Here is a 19,052-nt window from a genome sequence, read left to right as displayed (position 1 = left end):
GCAATAATATAGAACTTTTAAGAGGACACCTACCACATTCACAAAGAAACATTAAATGTACTTTTGAAAAACAAAAGGTGGTATAAAAAGACTAAAAGACAGAAAGAGGGAGTCTTATTGAGGGAGACAATGTAATAGCTGATCATCTTAATAATTATTTTTGTTCAGTATTCACTACTGAGAGAGAGAACAAGGGGCCACAGTAAAGTTGCAGGTGTAATCAGAAAAATGAGGTAGGAACAAGCACATATACAGAGGAGAAGATCCTAACAGAACTCAAAACTGAAAGTGGATAAATCAATGGGGTCTGATGGGATACATCCAAGGATACTAAATGAGCTTAAATGGGTGCTGGTAACACCATTAACAGAATTATTCAACCAGTCACTATCTACTGGAGTAATTACAGAGGACTGAAAAAAGCAAACATTGTCCCACTGCACAAAAGTGGAAGCAAGGAAGAGGCAAGCAACTACCGACCAGTGAGCCTTACATTGTAGTAGGGAAATTGATGGAAACACTCTTAAAAGAAAGTCGTAGATTATCTAAAATCCAACAATTTGCAGGATCCCAAACAGCATGGATTTACTGGGGGGAAGATCATGTCAAACAAATCTTATTGACTTTATTGACTGGGTGACTAAAGAAATAGATAAAGGAGGGGGCATAGATATAGCTTATCTAGACTTTAGTAAGGCTTTTGACACTGTTCCACATCGCAGACTGTTAAATAAACTGGAAAGCATGGGATTGGATACAAAGATAGTTGAATGGTTAAGATCATGGCTGCAGGATAGGAAGCAGAGAGTTGTAGTAAACAGAGTGCAGTCTCATGAGGGATATGTTACCAGTGGAGTACCTCAGGGATCTGTACTTGGACCAGTGCTTTCTAATATCTTTATTTGTGACATTGCAAATAGTATTGAAGGGAAACTATGCCTTTTTGCAGATGACACAAAGGTATGCAACAGGGTAGATACACCAGGAGGGCTAAAACAAATGATTGATGATCTAGGTAGACTAGAGGACTGGTCAAGAACGAGAGAACTACAGTTTAATGATAAAAAATGCAAGATCATGACTTGGGTCTCAAAAATCCAAAGGCTAAATATAGTATTAATGGCACTATACTGGAAACTACTGAAGAGGAAAGGGATCTAGGAGTCACTATTTCAGGTGACTTAAAGGCAAGCAAACATTGTAACAAAGCAATGAGGAAGGCAAGTCAGATGCTTGGTTGCATAGGGAGAGGAATCAGTAGCAGAAAGAAAGAAAGATGATAATACCACTGCATAGGTCATTGGTACGTCCTCATCTCAAATACTGTGTTCAATTCTGGAGGCCATATCTCCAGAAGGATATTAATACATTAGAGATTGTACAAAGAAGGGCAACTAAAATGGTGCAAGGACTACACCACAAAACGTACCAGGAAAGACTAAAAGATCTTAATATGTATAGTTTGGAACAGAGAAGGGAAAGGGGGGACATGATAGAAACGTTCAAATATATAAAGGGTTTTAACAAGGTAAAGGAAGGAGACATTCTTCAAAGAAAGAGAAGTATTAAAACAAGAGGACATGTTCTGAAACTGGAGGGTGGTAAAAGCAGGGAAATTTGAGGAAAAATTACTTCACAGAAAGGGTAGTGGACAAGTGGAATAGCCTCCCATCAGATGTGATAGAGGCTAAGACAGTAGAGCAATTTAAACATGCATGGGATAGACAAGGATATCCTTCAGAAGAAGTAAGGATCAATAAGGGTTGAGGTAACAATAGGTTTAAAAATGGGGCAGACTAGATGTGCCAAGTGGTTCTTATCTGCCGTCAAATTCTATGTTTCTACTATTTCTTTGTAATGTCTTCATCAGGGGATGATATTACAAAGCTACAGTCGCCATTTTAAAGCAGTCCAAATAGTTATTTACCGTAAAGCAATTTTTGAAAAGTATATTTATAGCACAAAACTGTATTTACAAGAAATTGATCATAACATGCACTATCCTAGTGGAATTACCGTCAGATGTAATAAATTGTGCAAATTATATACAATACACTGAGTTACATTCATGTATAAATTCAAAAAGACATTTAAATGCCGTATACCATCTTTTAAGCTCCCATATTTAAATATAATGTTCACTACAAATAGTGTTTACAACCTTTAGCTATTTGCTTCTTGTAGAATCATACATCTATAGTCAAACATAAGACTGTAATTCACCTAAAATAAATCTAAAAGGGAAAGCTATTTAGCTGACTAAATTTCCTCACACAAATATTCAACATTATTCATTTGCCACTAGAAGGAGATTCAAAGTGGTCTCATCTATAAAGGACATAATACTTTTTTCACATGGAATGCATAAGTTTCAAAATCCACTTCTAAGAGTGCGCAATTATTTTTGCTCTGAAACTTCTTCCTTCTACCATTTCATTAGAAAGTAAAATCATTATTATTTTGTCTCATCGTAGACCAGTGGAAAAAGTTGAATTCCAATTGGGGGGGGGGGGGGAATAATCCATAACTGCAACACAACTGCTCTGTGCCACGAAAAAAAAAGAAAATGAAAGGTACAAATCAATAAAACCATGTGCGGGAGAAGATAGTGGATCTCATGACATGAACATTGCCAGGTGGGGACTCATTCCCAAAATTTTGACCTCTAGTTACAGCACTGCATAAACAAGCTGTTACCAAAACGGATTAGGATACAACATTTAAATAATGAAAGAACACAGGGTGATTCAGAGGTAGACACATTTGCAGTAGCAGCTGCGACAAAGTCACAGCCACTACTGTATCTTTATGCTATTGCCTTGGCCGATGGGTATCCTTTTGTGATACTCACAGGCCGTCAAACCAGATGATGTGCGCCCAAAGACGCACCAGTTTCCAATAACGTCTTTGAGGGTCCCTTCCATTAGCTATACAGAACAAAACCACTATAGTTTAGATACAAAGAACCAAAATTATAATGTCACACTGTAGAGATTCCAAAACAAGCATCTTGTCTCGCTAACCACAATGCTGTGTTTTTCAAGAACTGCCTTTGCCCATTAGTATAAGCTGCATTAGGGTGAACAGAGCAGCTGGAGAAACTGTGAAGATTAGCTAAAAATAGCAAAATAGGGCTCTAGAGATGATGCCATGTTTTAAAACTTGTTACACATTACAAGATAAAACACTGACCTTCCTCCCCACACAATATCAGAAAATACTCGTATTTAAAAATATAGGACATCTTACCGACATTAAATGTGTAATTTCCCATCTGCAATATAAAGCAGAGTATGCCACCATAAAACATTTACCGTAATCACTGACCATCTTTTTAGACAAACCTGGGAATTTCAGGTAATACTATGAGCAGCTCTTAATTGCTTAAGATACTGGCATAATTGTGACATTCAAGGCACTAGTCCAAAACTTTCTGCTGTGCCCATTAACTTATATACAAGGCAGTGCAACAAAAATCTGAAAAGGACATTCGAATGGAGATATTCTATCGTCCTTGTCGACTCTTCAATTTTGGGAAGTTCTCCCTGATTCTCGGGAAGAGTGTAGTATAATAAATAAACAATGTTTAAATCGACAGTCAGTAGGTTGACACAATGTGGTCGTCAGGTAATAGGTCAACAGGGACAAAAGGTCAACTGACAAAATGGTCAACAGGTTCAAATGGTCAACAAACAAATGGTCGACACAAAAATGGTCAGCATTTCTTTATAATTTAACCCTAATCCTTAGCCTTCCCCCTAGTGCCTAAACCAAACCCCGCAGTGCCTAACCATAACCGTCCATCAGGCAGCTTAACCATAACTCTTCCCCAAGTACCTAACCCTCATCAGAACCTTATAAATGTTGAAAAACCGAATAAAGACATGTCATCCCTGTCAACCTTTTACCTGTCGACCATCTGGAGTACACCTGTGACTGTCAACCTAAACACTGTAGATCTTCCATATGGATACCTAATAGGAGATCTCGCCCACTTCCCTATTTGCAGCATTATACGTAGCCATGCCCATTTCATCTACCAATTGGATCAATGGCAAATATATATATATATATATATATATATATATATATATATATATATATGAAATATCAAGCTAGGTGGCAAAAGTGAGCCACAAATTATGTGTGGGGCTAGAGTGATCCGCCCACACAGGGAAGAAAAAGGAAGTGTGACTACACCTAAGGGCTGCCGAGTGGTGTCAGTCCAGGGTAGGGATGAACATCGGAAGCATGGCAACTAATGGTTTCTGGGCTTACGACATCAAATTCAGCGATGCGATGGCAACTAGCCATTGCATTGCACCATTAGATAGTAAAACCATTGTGACGCGGCAAAAATGGGGAGGAACCTCTGTGAAAGAGGGCAGAGCCTCGTGGCAACCGCCCATCCAAGTCACTGTGGGGGCGTGCTCAGCACTCTCCGAGATGCTGTGCTGCTCCCAAGCTCCCCCTACACCGAGAATATATGCCGTACACATGCGCATGTCATCTATTCTCCTGTTCTGCTATGTACAGTATAGCAGTGGTGTGCTCCCCCACAGCCAACCATTGGATGGGCATCAGAAAGCTCCACCTGATGGCTGACAACCATCGAATTCCCGGTATTATATGGAAAAAGTACTTCCATCGAATCGGAAACATTGATGGTTGCTAACCATTGGCTTCCGATGTACATCAATAGTCCAGGAAGGATTGAGACAGACCTGCTCAGGCTGCCTGTGCAGACAGTCCAAGTGGGACTGTGGCAGTCAAAGAGTCCAGTATGCCAGGAGGCAGTGCCCAGACCTGCAGTCAGGAACACAAATCTGTGGCTGTGCTTATGTGAAGTTGTGGCAGCCAAGTAGGCCTTGGAGCTGTAAAGGCCAGGAGGCCAGTGTCCATACTTGCATGCGGGCTGGGAGGAGCAAAAGAGACTTTGTGGAAGTCAAGCCAAGCCAGTACCCCTGTCTATACCTGTGAGATACAGTACTAAAGACAGAGACTGGGAGCTGGGAAGCATGTTTGTGATCCCCCTGGGAAATAGAGGACTGCCAAAGTGGCCTAAGGACACTGTGGACAGCACTGAAGTGGCGCTATTAGTTACAGGTTGCCATTCCAGGCACCCTGCAAGCCACTTGCAGGTAACATGGGGCAGTGATGGTGTTGCCCCCAGGGCCCTGCACCTAGGTGACAGCACAGCTCGTACACCCCTATTTATGGCCATACAGTTGCTACATGCGGCCGGCGGTTCGAATCCCGGCAGCGGCAGCCCGACACTGGAACAGATCCCAGCAGCTGCAGCCCGACACCGCTGGAAATCCCGATTGTCCCTAGGTAAGTATTATCTAACCTAACCTACCCCCCTAACCCTAACCCACCCTTAGGGGTGCCTAACCCTAACATCCCCTCCAAGTGCCTAACCCTAATCCCCCCCCTTCCCCGCTGCCTAAACCTAAGTCCCCCGGGGAGGTGCCTAACCCTAACCTCCCCCCGGGGGTGCCTAACCCTAACCCTCCCCCTAGCCTAACTCTAACCTCCCGGGGGGGTGCCTAACCCCAAGTCCCCCCCGGGAGCCCTAAACCTAACCCTCCCCCTGTGCGGCTGCCTGTTCGCGGTGCCCAGCATCCTTTCGATCGGGATGCCGGGTGCCGGTCTCCCGGCATCCCAATCTAGACGCCGGCCATTTCACCCTCACCGGATATGACAGTCGGGAAGCCGGCTGTCGGTATAATGTCAGCCGGCTTCCTGATTGCATGCCGCTACATGTGCTGGTCTATGGTTGCACCTACATGCTATGGTGGTAAATGAGCTCTTTAATACAAGCTGTACCTTAGCTGAATAAGGTTTCATTTTGAATGGAAAAATCTGACAAAAATGTAATTGCCTAATAAGCTGAAACCTTGGGAAAGTAAGTTAAATTAAGTGAAACCAGTGAAAGGATACACAGGCAATTAAGGAAAACGGAGAACATATTTTTAACAGAACACGACCATTAGAAAAAAAAAAAATATCCCAGATCAGCTCAAAATATTATTTTCGCCACGAACAAGCTACAGCTAATGGATGAGAGTACATTTAACAGAATGTGTGAAAGAGACCTTTTTACACAAAGTCATTCATCCAAAACAAAATAGTCAATTTATCCCCACGAGCTTAGATATTCAGTTGAGCTCCCTGACACTAAACCGTTGAATCCTGGACTGCAACCTCTTAGTCAGACATATTAGATTGCTAGATTTTTTCAAATATGAGTCAATCATGAATGGCTACAGTATATCATGCAAATAAAAGGTAGTATTCTAGGTGAAATCTGCAATTTTAAGACATATATGAGTCACTATGGGTTCTTAATGCTTATTCAGGGTCAGTAGTTGACAGTTTAAAATAAAACAAAATTTCAATTTAGAAAATAATTTGTTTTTGCAATTTATACAATGCTTTTCATACTCAGATCCATAATTTTATTATTTTACCAGATAGTACTCAGTGACGTGCGGTGAGATCAATGGCTGGGGAGGCACACATGTATAAAAACACAGTTTTTATATCAAAACTCGGGAGCATGACAGGGAGTATTATAGGGGAGGGAGTATTAGGGATGCCTCCTGTGTCATACTGACACATTATGTCAATTTGTCCAGGACTTACCTGTAATAGTGGCAATTATAATATGTTGACAGCAATGTAGGAACCTGTGCAGATGATTAAAAGCACCTAAGGGCATATGAGTGGGGTGCAAATACCAGGCAAAAGGAGTCTCAGCCTTCAAAAGTGTACAATATATACACAAATATAGCATAGCAGCACCTCTTATTAAAGTATGTTTAAAATTAGGGTGTGCAGTCCAAGCCCCCTCCCGCTTTTCTACTAAGTATACTGTTAGAGAACAACCAAGATGTTGACAGTTCGAATCAGTGGCGTAAGTTTATCCCAGTAGTCCAGAGGCAAGTTAGAGTTTGACTGTCTGTCTGTCTCTCTAGATATACACACGCGCAAGCAAACTAACAATAAGTGAATGTGTTTCTGTTGGGCTTATTTACTAAAGTACATTTGCCAAAACTAATGGTGGGTACACACTATACAGCTATATCTGCAGATGATGGTTGTTCATACAGACTGAACAACCATTATCTGTGTCTGCCCGCAGGTCCCGGCAACCAGGGGGCGTGTCCCGTCCCCCTCCTCGCGGCTGCCGCCTTGTGTGTATGGGCGGTCTGCCGACCGCCTGTACACACCTGCCGATGGACAGATATGTCTGCAGACATATCTGTCCATCGGCCATGCAGCACAGCCAATGTGATATGTCGGTGAACGCCGGCATTCACCGACATACCGCGGGTAAACACTGCCCGACGGGCAGCAGATACACTGGCCGAACAATTGATCTGCCAATGTATCCGTCAGTGTGTACCCAGCTTAAGTTTTCTGAGATATCTGCAAATTTACAGTAACCTTGAATGTTACTAGGGTGGAACCACAGCAGATATAGGAGATATCTGCTGCACTTGCAAAAGCAACTTTAATGCTGAATTTACAAAGTTCTTGGAAGCCAACATAAGAAAGTGAAATATAACAATAAAACCTTTAATAATACATTAAGAAAAAAAAAAAAAGATGAGTAATAATTGTTAACTAGTTAATTGGAAAAAAAATATGGAAAAATAAAGTTTAGTGTATTGGGGCACCATAGTTGGTGGTGCATCATCGACGGTGGTTGCGTCAGATGCATCCATGTTAGGGAAAGAAAAACGCAAAAAATGGAAGCGATGTCCCTGAAGACCTCAATAATGAGTGTAATAATATCTACTATCGATGTTTAAGATAACACAACAAATAGGAATGAGCTGGTAATAGATGGACAATACCATGAGCAAATTATAAAAAACTTTTATGAAGAGAAATATTAAAAACCACAGATAATTAAATAAACATACAGAAATAAAAACCAAATAAAATTAAATACACATCGATTGCAGTAATATAATATAGTAATGAACATCTAATGGCTTGAAACCATCAAATTGATAATACAATAAAATCGTATATAGCTTGCTAAAATTGACTTATAAAATCAACCTGTAACCCAAATATGAAAAATTGCCTTGGTTGGCAACTGGATTGTCACACACTCTCAGTAAGCTGCAACAAAGTTATCAGTTGATGTCAATAGACACTGCAAGTTGTAATTATAACCACCATTAATGAACGGGTTAGTAAAAAACAGGTGCACACCTCATGCACATGAATTGGCTCCGGGATTATGGGGGTCATTCAGACCCGGTCGTCAGCGCCGATGCGCTCTTAAATGGTTAGCGGGACAGCAGTAACTGCAGCGAAGGTCCCTGAGCTGATATTCCGGCTCCCGTCAGGCTGTGACTGCTTCTTGAAGAAACGGCAAGTGCTGAGAAACGTGTCAAGATTACATCCCCCGTTTGCTGAGTATGCACCTCTGAACCTTACATGGGTGAATTATATACACACCGCAGCCTAACTGGAGTTCAACCAGGAGTTCCCGGCCACGCGCTGCATTTGCTCTACAGCTGAACCCCATGTGGGTAAATCCCATCTGCAACACAGCCTGACGGGAGCCGGAATATCAGCTCAGGGACCTTCGCTGCAGTTACTGCTGTCCCGCTAACCGTTTAAGAGTGCTGACAGACTTTCACCAGGCGGCCACGAGTGCACTCGTTAAAGGCTACATTTCGGACGGCCGGAGGTTGTGGAATCCATCTACTGGACACTGAGGTACCTCACCAATATTATTATTATTTCTACATTGGCCGAACATATCACTGGTTCCAGAGTGTCCGTTTGTCAGGACACTGCCTATGGACTGTCCCTGCATTTTAATCGGGACTCCCTTACAGGCTGAATCGGGACTATGCTAGCGGTGTTACAGGGATATAATCCCGGAGCCAATTCATGTGCATGAGGTGTACACCTGTTTTTTACTAACCCGTTCATTAATGGTGGTTATAATTACAACTTGCAGTGTCTATTGACATCAACTGATAACTTTGTTGCAGCTTACTGAGAGTGTGTGACAATCCAGTTGCCAACCAAGGCAATTTTTCATATTTGGGTTACAGGTTGATTTTATAAGTCAATTTCAGCAAGCTATATACGATTTTATTGTATTATCAATTTGATGGTTTCAAGCCATTAGATGTTCATTACTATATTATATTACTGCAATCGATGTGTATTTAATTTTATTTGGTTTTTATTTTTATTTCTGTATGTTTATTTAATTATCTGTGGTTTTAATATTTCTCTTCATAAAAGTTTTTTATAATTTGCTCATGGTATTGTCCATCTATTACCAGCTCATTCCTATTTATTGTGTTATCTTAAACATCGATAGTAGATATTATTACACTCATTATTGGGGTCTTCAGGGATAGCGCTTCCATTTTTTGCGTTTTTCTTTATGTTACATTTGAGGGTCAGCTCCTCGATCGGCAGCAGCAGTCATCTGAGACCTCTCTGATTCACCTTTGTATTCTCTATAATTAAGTAGGTCCTGTGAATTGACTGGTATCACCATTACTTTATTATCATTATTTTATCCTCCCTTGTCAGTATAGCGCCCCGATTGTGTGTTATGTTAGGGAAAGCCCAGCTTGGCGTGGTTGCATCTGATGAGATCACGCCACGCAAGTGGTTAAATGTGTTAATCATGTAATCAGTAATATAGAAATTAAGTTGATGCACTCTTTGTACATGTATGAAATCAATGTGCATAGCATATTTACCGACTCTGGGCATTACATGGCAATAGGTGGGCGGTGCGAGGGGCGTGGTGGCTCAATCGCATCATCGTGGCCCTGCCACCCACTGTACAGAGCCAATATTACAGGCACTGCTCACTTTTGCTCAGTAAGGGGGCGGCCACGGGGATGGGGGGGAGGGGGTGCGGGAAACAATGGGGTGCAGGCAGCATTGGGTTTGGGTGGTGTAGGCCGGTGGCGGCCAGTCCCGTCAGACTTGCCTACTCTTCCGGGTGGCCGAGAGCGCCACCCGATTTTCGGGAGGCTCCCAGCCTTTCCGGGAGAGTAGGCAAGTATGATGCATAGTTAATATTACATCTGCATGTAATGTAACATACATTGCAACCTTATTTCACTCAAAAGCTTTTGATTAGAGATGAGAAAATTTGTGGTGGAAAATCGCATGGCCCATGTTTTGCAGCAGAACAGTCCATTTTACAGAAGTATGAAGTACTGGTAATCCTCTAGTTCTACTTTATTTTTGCTATTTTGCACTGTATTTTTATATGCCCAGTTCAATCTGTGGGGAAAATTTACTAAAGAACTATTTTAATCAATTAAAGGTCTATCTAAATCGATCAACGTCGATGTTGTGTCTCAGAGACTGACAGGCATATTAATACTATTTTTACTAAACTAATGTGAAAACGGGCGTTTCACATCCTTTTCACATTATTTCAGTATCACTTAAATGTATTAATGGGCTTTTTAAGCAGTTTTCTAAAAAAAAAAAAACTACTCCAAGATCTTAAATTTGCATTATTTTAGTAAACATATCGCATTTACCATAAGTGTAATAGGAAATGTGATCTGCTCAAATTCACTAAAATATAATTGTTACAAAATAAAAAGGGAGCCCTGCGATAAAAAATATTGTAAAAAAAAAATGTTTTTTTATTTTTATATATATATATATATATATATATATATATATTTTATTTTTTATTTTGTTTTTAGGAAAAAAAAACAACACTTACCTCAACCCAGGGACAGGGATTGGCGAGTACCTCTGTGACTCCAGTAAGCTGAGGCTCCTTCTCTGTGACCCCAGTCAGCTGCTCGGTGCAGTAAACGGAGATGCTGGCTGCACATGCACGTTAACACACTCAGGGTATTTTTTGCAAAAATACCCTGAGAAGCGCAGGGAAGAGATTTGGAGGGGGAGAGCTTTCCTCTACCAGGGCTTTAAAAAGGGTGTAAAAGCATTGCAGGGCATGTGGCAAGCCATGGACACATTATCACCCTGCTACGACGGCCCTGGAATTTACCCACTATCTATTGCATTAAACGTTGTGGTCTCAAATACCACATATTAAATCTTGGCAGTGCTTTCCAACTAAAGATGCAGATAGCAGGAATTTGTATTGGCACTTATTACTGAATTCTGAAGTCCAGAGGCTTAGTAGAACAGTCACTACTTGACACCAGGGGCATGCAGTCAGGCTAGGAATGGGAGGCAGATCCTCCCTCTGCCATACTCCTGAGATTTGATATAAAAATGATTAGAATAATACAAAAAAAATATTTATAACTTATAAGCAACTTCTTTGTTTATTGTAATCATTTTTATAGGTAATACTCACCAGCTTTGTGGAGCTCCCTGGGACTGCAGGAAGATGAGAGATGAGGTAGCAACAGCTCGGCCTCACTTCTGTTTAGTCAGACACTGCTTGCAGAGCCACACCACAGGCAGTAAGCTGCAGAGAAGAAGATCTAATAGAGGCATGCCTCCGAGTATGGGGGGCTTGCCTTGAGCACTGATGGACACCTTGGATGTGTCATGTGACCAGGAAGGGCACTGCAGTTTAGAAATTGGAGCTCAGTCAGCAGCAGCAAGAGAAGACACAGTGATACAGGTAAGAGAATCAATGGACACTGAAGGTGAGTGTGGTGAGGGGAGAGTTACTGTAGTGAGACAGGCTCCCAGCACCCAGACCAATCTCTATGTGTGCCTCCCAGCCAGCCATTGACCTCACCGCACGTCACTGCTTGAAACTACAATTTTGAGAAAGTGCTGTAGCTTTAATTCCTGAAATCCCGTTGGAAGCCTGATTTATTGGATTTACATATTAGTCATGACTAGAGCTACAGAATCTGGTCACATATTATTTCTCAGGCTAATTCGACAAATAAGTTATAACATTTGATTATGTTCAAGCCAGTTTACACATGCTCCAGCAGTGTGGCCACCAACAATCATGTTCAAGCTAAAAATTATTTGGCAGGTTTTAATTATAAACTACATACAAGTGGGAATGGCAAACCTTGAATAAAAGAAAAAAATTAAATAGACATATATTTTGGTCCTTAAATATATTATTTATTAATTATATAATTAATATATTTATTATTTAAATATATTTGTTTATTTAATAAAATAAATAAAAACATTAAATTATAATGTGAACCATAAATGCAAACAGCATTTGCAAACTTCTAACCCCAAGTTCAAATCAGGGAATCTTGACATGTGAATCTATTGTTAAATATAACTGAATTTTGAGCCAGTCTATAAGTTATGAGTAATAGGTAACTTTTTATCCCAAAAACTGGTGGAGAGACCACAGACTAAAAAAGGAGATTATGACGCATATTCAATTGGTCGCGTAAATTTTTAACTGCGGCGTGAAAAATTGTGGCTGACCGCAGGCTTTTTGGTATTCAGTTGGCAGCAGGAATTTCTATTTCAATTGGCAGCAGTAAATTCTATTTGATTTAACACATGCTTGCCGACATTTAGCACCCTCTTTCCGGGAGGGAGCTGTCGGGCTTTCACAGCGGGAGGCGTGCGGCTGTAAAAGGAGGCATGGCGCGGCAGATGATGCATCATTGGGGCAGGGCATGGGGGCGTGACAGCACAATGGCGTCATCGTGGCCCGGCCCCCTCATCACAATGCCGATATTAATGGCATTGTGAAGCAGGGGGCGGGGACACAATGACTCGATTCAGCGTGAATCGTGTCACCGGCCCCCGCGCTGCCGGGATTTATACTGTAACTACGGTTGACTGGTCGCCGGGAGGCTTGCCTGCCTTTCCAGGGGGCAGTGAATGGCACCCATTTTGGGAGGGTAGGCAAGTATGATTTAACGCTACTATTCTCTTGCAGCACCAGAGCAGGTGCAAAGTCATGAAAAATCTTACTTTGTAGGTAAAAATATTGGGACTTGGGGCCTGCAAGAGCGGGCTGCTCCCGGAAAGTACTTCAACAGAGTCGGTAAGTATGGCCCTATGGCTGGTGTAGATTTTCATGACGTCACCCGCGCAGTGCATCACTGGGAACGCTGGCTCTGAAGCGATCGGAGGCTTCCTTATCCTTCGATCACTTCAGAGGCCAGCGTTCACTGGCACTGTACTGAAACGCCACCTCCTCCTTCCCTGTCCTGGTAGGAGTAGGGCTCTGGACATGGTGCTGCTGCTGCTGGCACCGGCTGGTGAGAGGAGACACAGCAGCAGCACATCCAGAGCTCTGCTCCTAACAGGACAGGGAAGGAGGAGGTGGAGTTAAAATGCAGGCTCTCTCCACCGCCGGATTCCGGGGGGGGGGGGCGACCACGGGCCCCTTGGGACCCGCCGGGCCCTATGCGTCCGCCTAGCGGTAAATCTGGCCCTGAGCCTGAGCCTATGTGACAGCTAGCCCAGAGAGCAGTGACTGTACCTGTTTACACCCGCATTTCTGGCAGATTGATGCAGATATATATATGTCTCGATCAGACATCCTTACATGTTTATGGGAGACCGATTCAACATCGCCCTCTAGTGGCCGGCGCCTATAGGCAGCTGCCTAATGGTAGCGCCGACCCTGTCACTGTGGTTTCACTTGGGTGCACCAAGATAGCTGGCGGGCATTAGCTGCAGCTGGGTGGTGGGGGAGGGGAGATAGCGGACATTAGCTGCGGCCGGTACACGGGGAAGATAGCGGGCGTTAATGGCAGAAGATCCGTGATACCTGCATCTGTGTATAAATAAACAAACACAGACGCACGGACAGGATCAGTGAGATGTGTGTGTGCTTCTCTGTTTAAAAAATATTAAAACCTGTGTTAAATAAAAATAAACAAAAAAACAGTGTGCCCCCCCCGCCCCTCCCCAAAAGTACAGTACTGACCCTTCAGATACGCCAATATGAGAATTGCTGCCCATGACTTTTACAGGTTACCTCAGCATATGTGGTTAACTAAACCCGGTAACTGCCACCAGCAGAAGAAGAATATAATGCTAAGGCATAAGGTGAGCTTCTGCTCTCACTTGCACAATCAATACAGGTTGAGTCTCCCATATCCAAAATGCTTGGGAACAGGGGTATTTTGGATAACGGAATATTCTGTATTTTGGAATATTTGCATACCATAATGAAATATCTTGGGAATGGGACCCAAATATACACACAGAATGCAGGTAATTTTATACAATATTCAATAATTTTGTGGCTCAAGCAAAGTTTGTGTACAGAAATGAAATTCATTTATGTTTCATATACACCTTATACACACAGCCTGAAGGTAATTTTATACAATATTTTTAATAACTTGTGCCTTAGACACAGTTTGTGTACATTGAACCATCAAAAATCAAAAGGTTTCATTATCTCAGTCATGCCAAAATTATTCCGTATTTCGGAATATTTGGATATGGGAGACTCAACCTGTACTTAGAAAAATAGGTAATATGAGCCATATGAGGCCTTGGGTCACAAAAACACAGATCCAGAACTAGAATTAATGTTTATTTCAAGAATGTCTTCAAAGCTTATGTACAAAAAGTTACAAAAAAATAGCATAATGTTAAAGAATCAAACAGTTACTCACACTTTCCACAAAATCAAAAAAAATAATAAAAAGGGAGAAACAAACCATTCAGATAACATTGAATTACATGGTTCCGGGATGAGGCCTTCCCAGTGACGAATTAGGAATCTGTATCCTTCAATAGCCTCATGAACACGTGGGTCAGGGCGGTCTTACATTTAATGCCTGCCTTTTCCATGTACCTCCCTCATCCCCTCCCTGGGGATGATTTTAACCCTTTTCAGCTCAGAGTGGATTTTTTCAGCTGGCTGAAGCTCAGGGTTTCCTGGCCACATGAGCAGGTGTTCTTTAATTACACATTCAGCCGTGAAGTTTGGGAAACAGACCTGGGTCAATAAACATGCCCCGTGACTAGGTGAAGAGATTCACACATCCGGAGACCGAGTGTCTCCCTGTATAAACAACTATTTTTGATCATTGTTCCCAAACCGAACACAGGGCTCTTAAGGACTGTGTTTAGGAAGGGTCTGGCCAGCTGTCATATAATTTTCACAGATATATTTCTTTTATGCCATCTACATTGAGACAGGCTTATGGCTGACTCAGGAAGACAGACCTTCCTATAACCTCTCTGGCCCAGCTTCAAAGGCTTGTCACCTTTCCACACACCAGACCTCATGCTGGTTAGAGTAGAGTACACAGACTCTAGTTCACAGGATTTTCACATACAAATGTACAGGGGAAAATGACATGTTATTGCTAATACAATATAATTTGCAGTTATGCCCAGTCTGAAATTAGCTTTTCCGCTACATCTGGTTGTGCTAAATACAGGGAACAAACAACGTAGGGGTCCCCCGTATGAAGCACTACCAGCACCATGCTTTTCAGAACCAGTTCTCACTGATCCGTCCCTGCATCGGTTTTCATATTTTGTTAAAGACAGATGCATGCATCACGGATCTCCCTGATCCATGCGTGCATTTGTCTATTTTTTTACAGACAGAAGCTTGTGTGGCTTCTATATCGTTGATCGTTCATCTCGTACACACCGAACAATATCGTTAACGAAATTGGGCTGCAGGTACAGACGTCAAAATATATCAACGACCCGCGGGAGCATGCATCATTGGTCGTTCACCACATACACACTGGACGATATTGGCAGTGATGAACGATAACGATATACTTTTTATTCATATTGGCTGACAAATCGGCTTAAGTTCGGTGGCTCGCGTACATTGTTTTTTTGACAAGACCGGGGATGCCTACTTTGGACCGAAGTGGACGCGATCCACGTATACAAGAGGAGTATGGATGTTTTTTACAGGAACCCTATGGATTCTATTGGAGAAGAGGGCCGATGGGCTACAGGGATACATAGGCGAGTATGTGAGATAGTGTGTGTGCATGTGTGCAGGGGCGTAGGGAGGGCGGTTCTACTGGAGCGCCTTAGTTGTCAGAGGGCACCCTGAATTCGGACTCCGGAGTAGCTGTCAAGTAGCTGACAGCTTGCCGGTTCCGCAGCAGCAGTGTCCTGTCCTGCCTTTCTGCTGCTCTAGTGAGACTCCGTGGTTAGAGGAGCCTTGTACTGAGCCCTGATTGGTGGAGCTCAACAGCTGTTCATCTGACCACAGCAGAGGGCGGGGCTATAGCAGCATGTCGACGAGGAAGAAGCTGCAAGATCCACATTAAGGTGAGAGAGGCTAATCCCAGTTATGTCTGTCACCCTCCCTGCCTCTATGTGTGACCCTTCCTGCCTGTATGTATGTGACCCTTCCTGTATGCTCTTCTATCTGTCTGAAAGGTGTGACCCTGCCTTTATGTATACGTGTGTGTATGTATGTATGTATGTATGTATGTATGTATGTGACCCTTCCTGTATGTGTGTGTATGTTTGTCTGAATGTGTGACCCTGCCTGTATGTGTGTGTATATGTATGTATGTAACCCAGCCCGCCTGTATGTATGTATGATCCTGCCTGCCTGTATGTGTGTGTGTATATATATATATATATATATATATATATATATACATATACATACATATATATATATATATATATATATACATACACACACACACACACACACACACACACACACATACATACACATACACGGTCAGGTCCTTAAATATTGGGACATTGACAGAATTTTCAGATTTTGGCCTCTATTCACCACCACAATGGTTTTGAAATGAAACAAACAAGATGTGCTTTAACTGCAGACTTTCAGATTTAATTTGAGGGTAATTACATCTAAATCGGGTGAACAGTGTAGGAATTACAACAGTTTCAATATGTGCCTCCCACTTTTTAATGGGCCAAAAGTAATGGGACTATCAACTCAAAAGCTATTTCATGGACAGGCGTGGGCTATTCCCTCATTATTTCATTATCAATTAAGCAGGTAAAAGGTCTGGAGTTGATTCTAGGTGTGACATTTGCATTTGGAATCAGTTGCTGTCAACTCTCAATATGAGATCCAAAGAGCTGTCACTATCAGTGAAGCAAGCCATCATTAGGCTGAAAAATGAAAACAAACCCATCAGAGAGATTGCAAAAACATTAGGTGTGGCCAAATCAACTGTTTGGAACATTCTTAAAAAGAAAGAACGCACCGGAGAGCTCAGCAACACCAAAAAACCCGGAAGAAAACAACTGTGGTGGATGACAAAAGAATTATATCCCTGGTGAAGTAAAACCCCTTCACAACAGTTGGCCAAATCAAGAACACTCTCCAGGATGTAGGTGTATATGTGTCAAAGCCAACAATCAAGAGAAGACTTCACAAGAGTGAATATAGAGGGTTCACCACAAGATGCAAACCATTGGTGAGCCACAAAAACAGGAAGACCAGATTAGCGTTTGCCAAACAATAACTAAAAAAGCCATTACAGTTCTGGAACAACATCCTATTGACAGATGAGACAAAGATCAACTTGTACCAGAGTGATGGGAAGAGAAGAGAAGGAAAGGAACTGCTCATGATCCAAAACATACCACCTCATCAGTGAAGCATGGTGGTGATCAGTGAAGCATGGTGGTGGTAGTGTCATGGCGTGGGCATGTATGGCTGCCAATGGAACTGGTACCCTTGTATTTATTGATGATGTGACTGCTGACAAAAGCAGCAGAATGAATTCTGAAGTGTTTCGGGCAATATTATATGCTCATATTCAGTCAAATGCTTCAGAACTCATTGGACAGCGCTTCACAGTGCAGATGGACAATGACCCGAAGCATACTGCAAAAGCAACCAAAGAGTTTTTTAAGGCTAAAAAGTGGAATGTTATGCAATGGCCAAGTCAATCCCCTGACCTGAATCCGATTGAGCATGCATTTCACTTGATGAAGACAAAACTGAAGGGAAAATGCCCCAAGAACAAGCAGGAACTGCAGACATTTGCAGTAGAGGCCTGGCAGAGCATCACCAGGGATGAAACCCAGCGTCTGGTGATGTCTATGCATTCCAGACTTCAGGCTGTAATTGCCTGCAAAGGATTTGCAACAAAGTATTAAAAAGTGAAAGTTAGATTTAGGATTGTTTAGTTTGTCCCATTACTTTTGGCCCTTTAAAAAGTGGGAGGCACATATAGAAACCGTTTAATTCCTACACCGTTCACCTGATTTGGATGTAATTACCCTCAAATTAAATCTGAAAGTCTGCAGTTAAATCACATCTTGTTTGTTTCATTTCAAAGCCATTGTGGTGGTGAATAGAGGACAAAATATGAAAATTCTGTCAATGTCCCAATATTTATGGACCTGACTGTATGTGTGTGACCCTGCCTGCCTACAAGTATGTATGTGTGACCGTGCCTGTATGAGTATATATATGTATGTATGACCCTTCCATGCATTATGTGTATATATATATAGCAGTTATATTATATAGCACACACTTTTTTTGGCTGGGGGGGGAGCGGTAGCACGCCCGCGCTCTGGGCACCCTGACCACATGCTACACCTCTGCATGTGTGTGTACATATGTGCGTGCATGTAGGTGTTAATAAAGTTTTACTTTCTACGGTGTGTGTGTTCTGTGGCTTTTTAATAATGCTATTGCTGTGGAACTACAGGTACCAGCGGGTCCGTAATGCCTCACATGCTAGTGCTTGTGGTTCTCCAAGTACCAGCATACAAAGGAGGCTTGCTGGGACCTGTAGTTCCACAGCAAATTACATTATTTCTAACTCTTTACTTGCTCCACACTTTACATAATCAACCCGGCACCCACCGCTCCAGGGGTGCCGGGGATAGCCTCGGGCTATCAGCCTAGGCCTGGGTGCCCTGGAGAGAGGGATCCCTTTATTGCGGGGGTCCCCAGGGATCCCCGGCCTGGGCTGACTAGCGGTCAGGGGTAATGTTTCGGTCGGGGAAAAGGGCTTCCATGGCTGTGGCATTACCCCCCTCCCCCCACTAGAAAAAGTTTGGTGCTGGTTCTGGAATTTACAAGGGAACCCTACGGGTTTTTTCCCCTGTATTTCCAGAACCAGGACCTGCTCAGAGCCCAGTGCTGGTTACGCTAAATA

At 42.5% G+C, this 19,052-nt stretch overlaps 1 protein-coding gene across 2 annotated transcripts in view; it reads right to left on the bottom strand.

Moving 5' to 3' along the window:
• Positions 1-19,052, bottom strand: part of CAMK1D (calcium/calmodulin dependent protein kinase ID) — a 456,946-nt gene that overhangs the window by 330,623 nt on the left and 107,271 nt on the right. The window lies entirely within an intron of this gene.

Source organism: Taudactylus pleione, unplaced genomic scaffold, assembly GCF_031769625.1.
Source record: "Taudactylus pleione unplaced genomic scaffold, aTauple2 ptg000086l, whole genome shotgun sequence".
Taxonomy (NCBI): Eukaryota; Metazoa; Chordata; class Amphibia; order Anura; family Myobatrachidae; genus Taudactylus; species Taudactylus pleione.
This window is presented reverse-complemented; position numbering and strand designations above follow the sequence as displayed.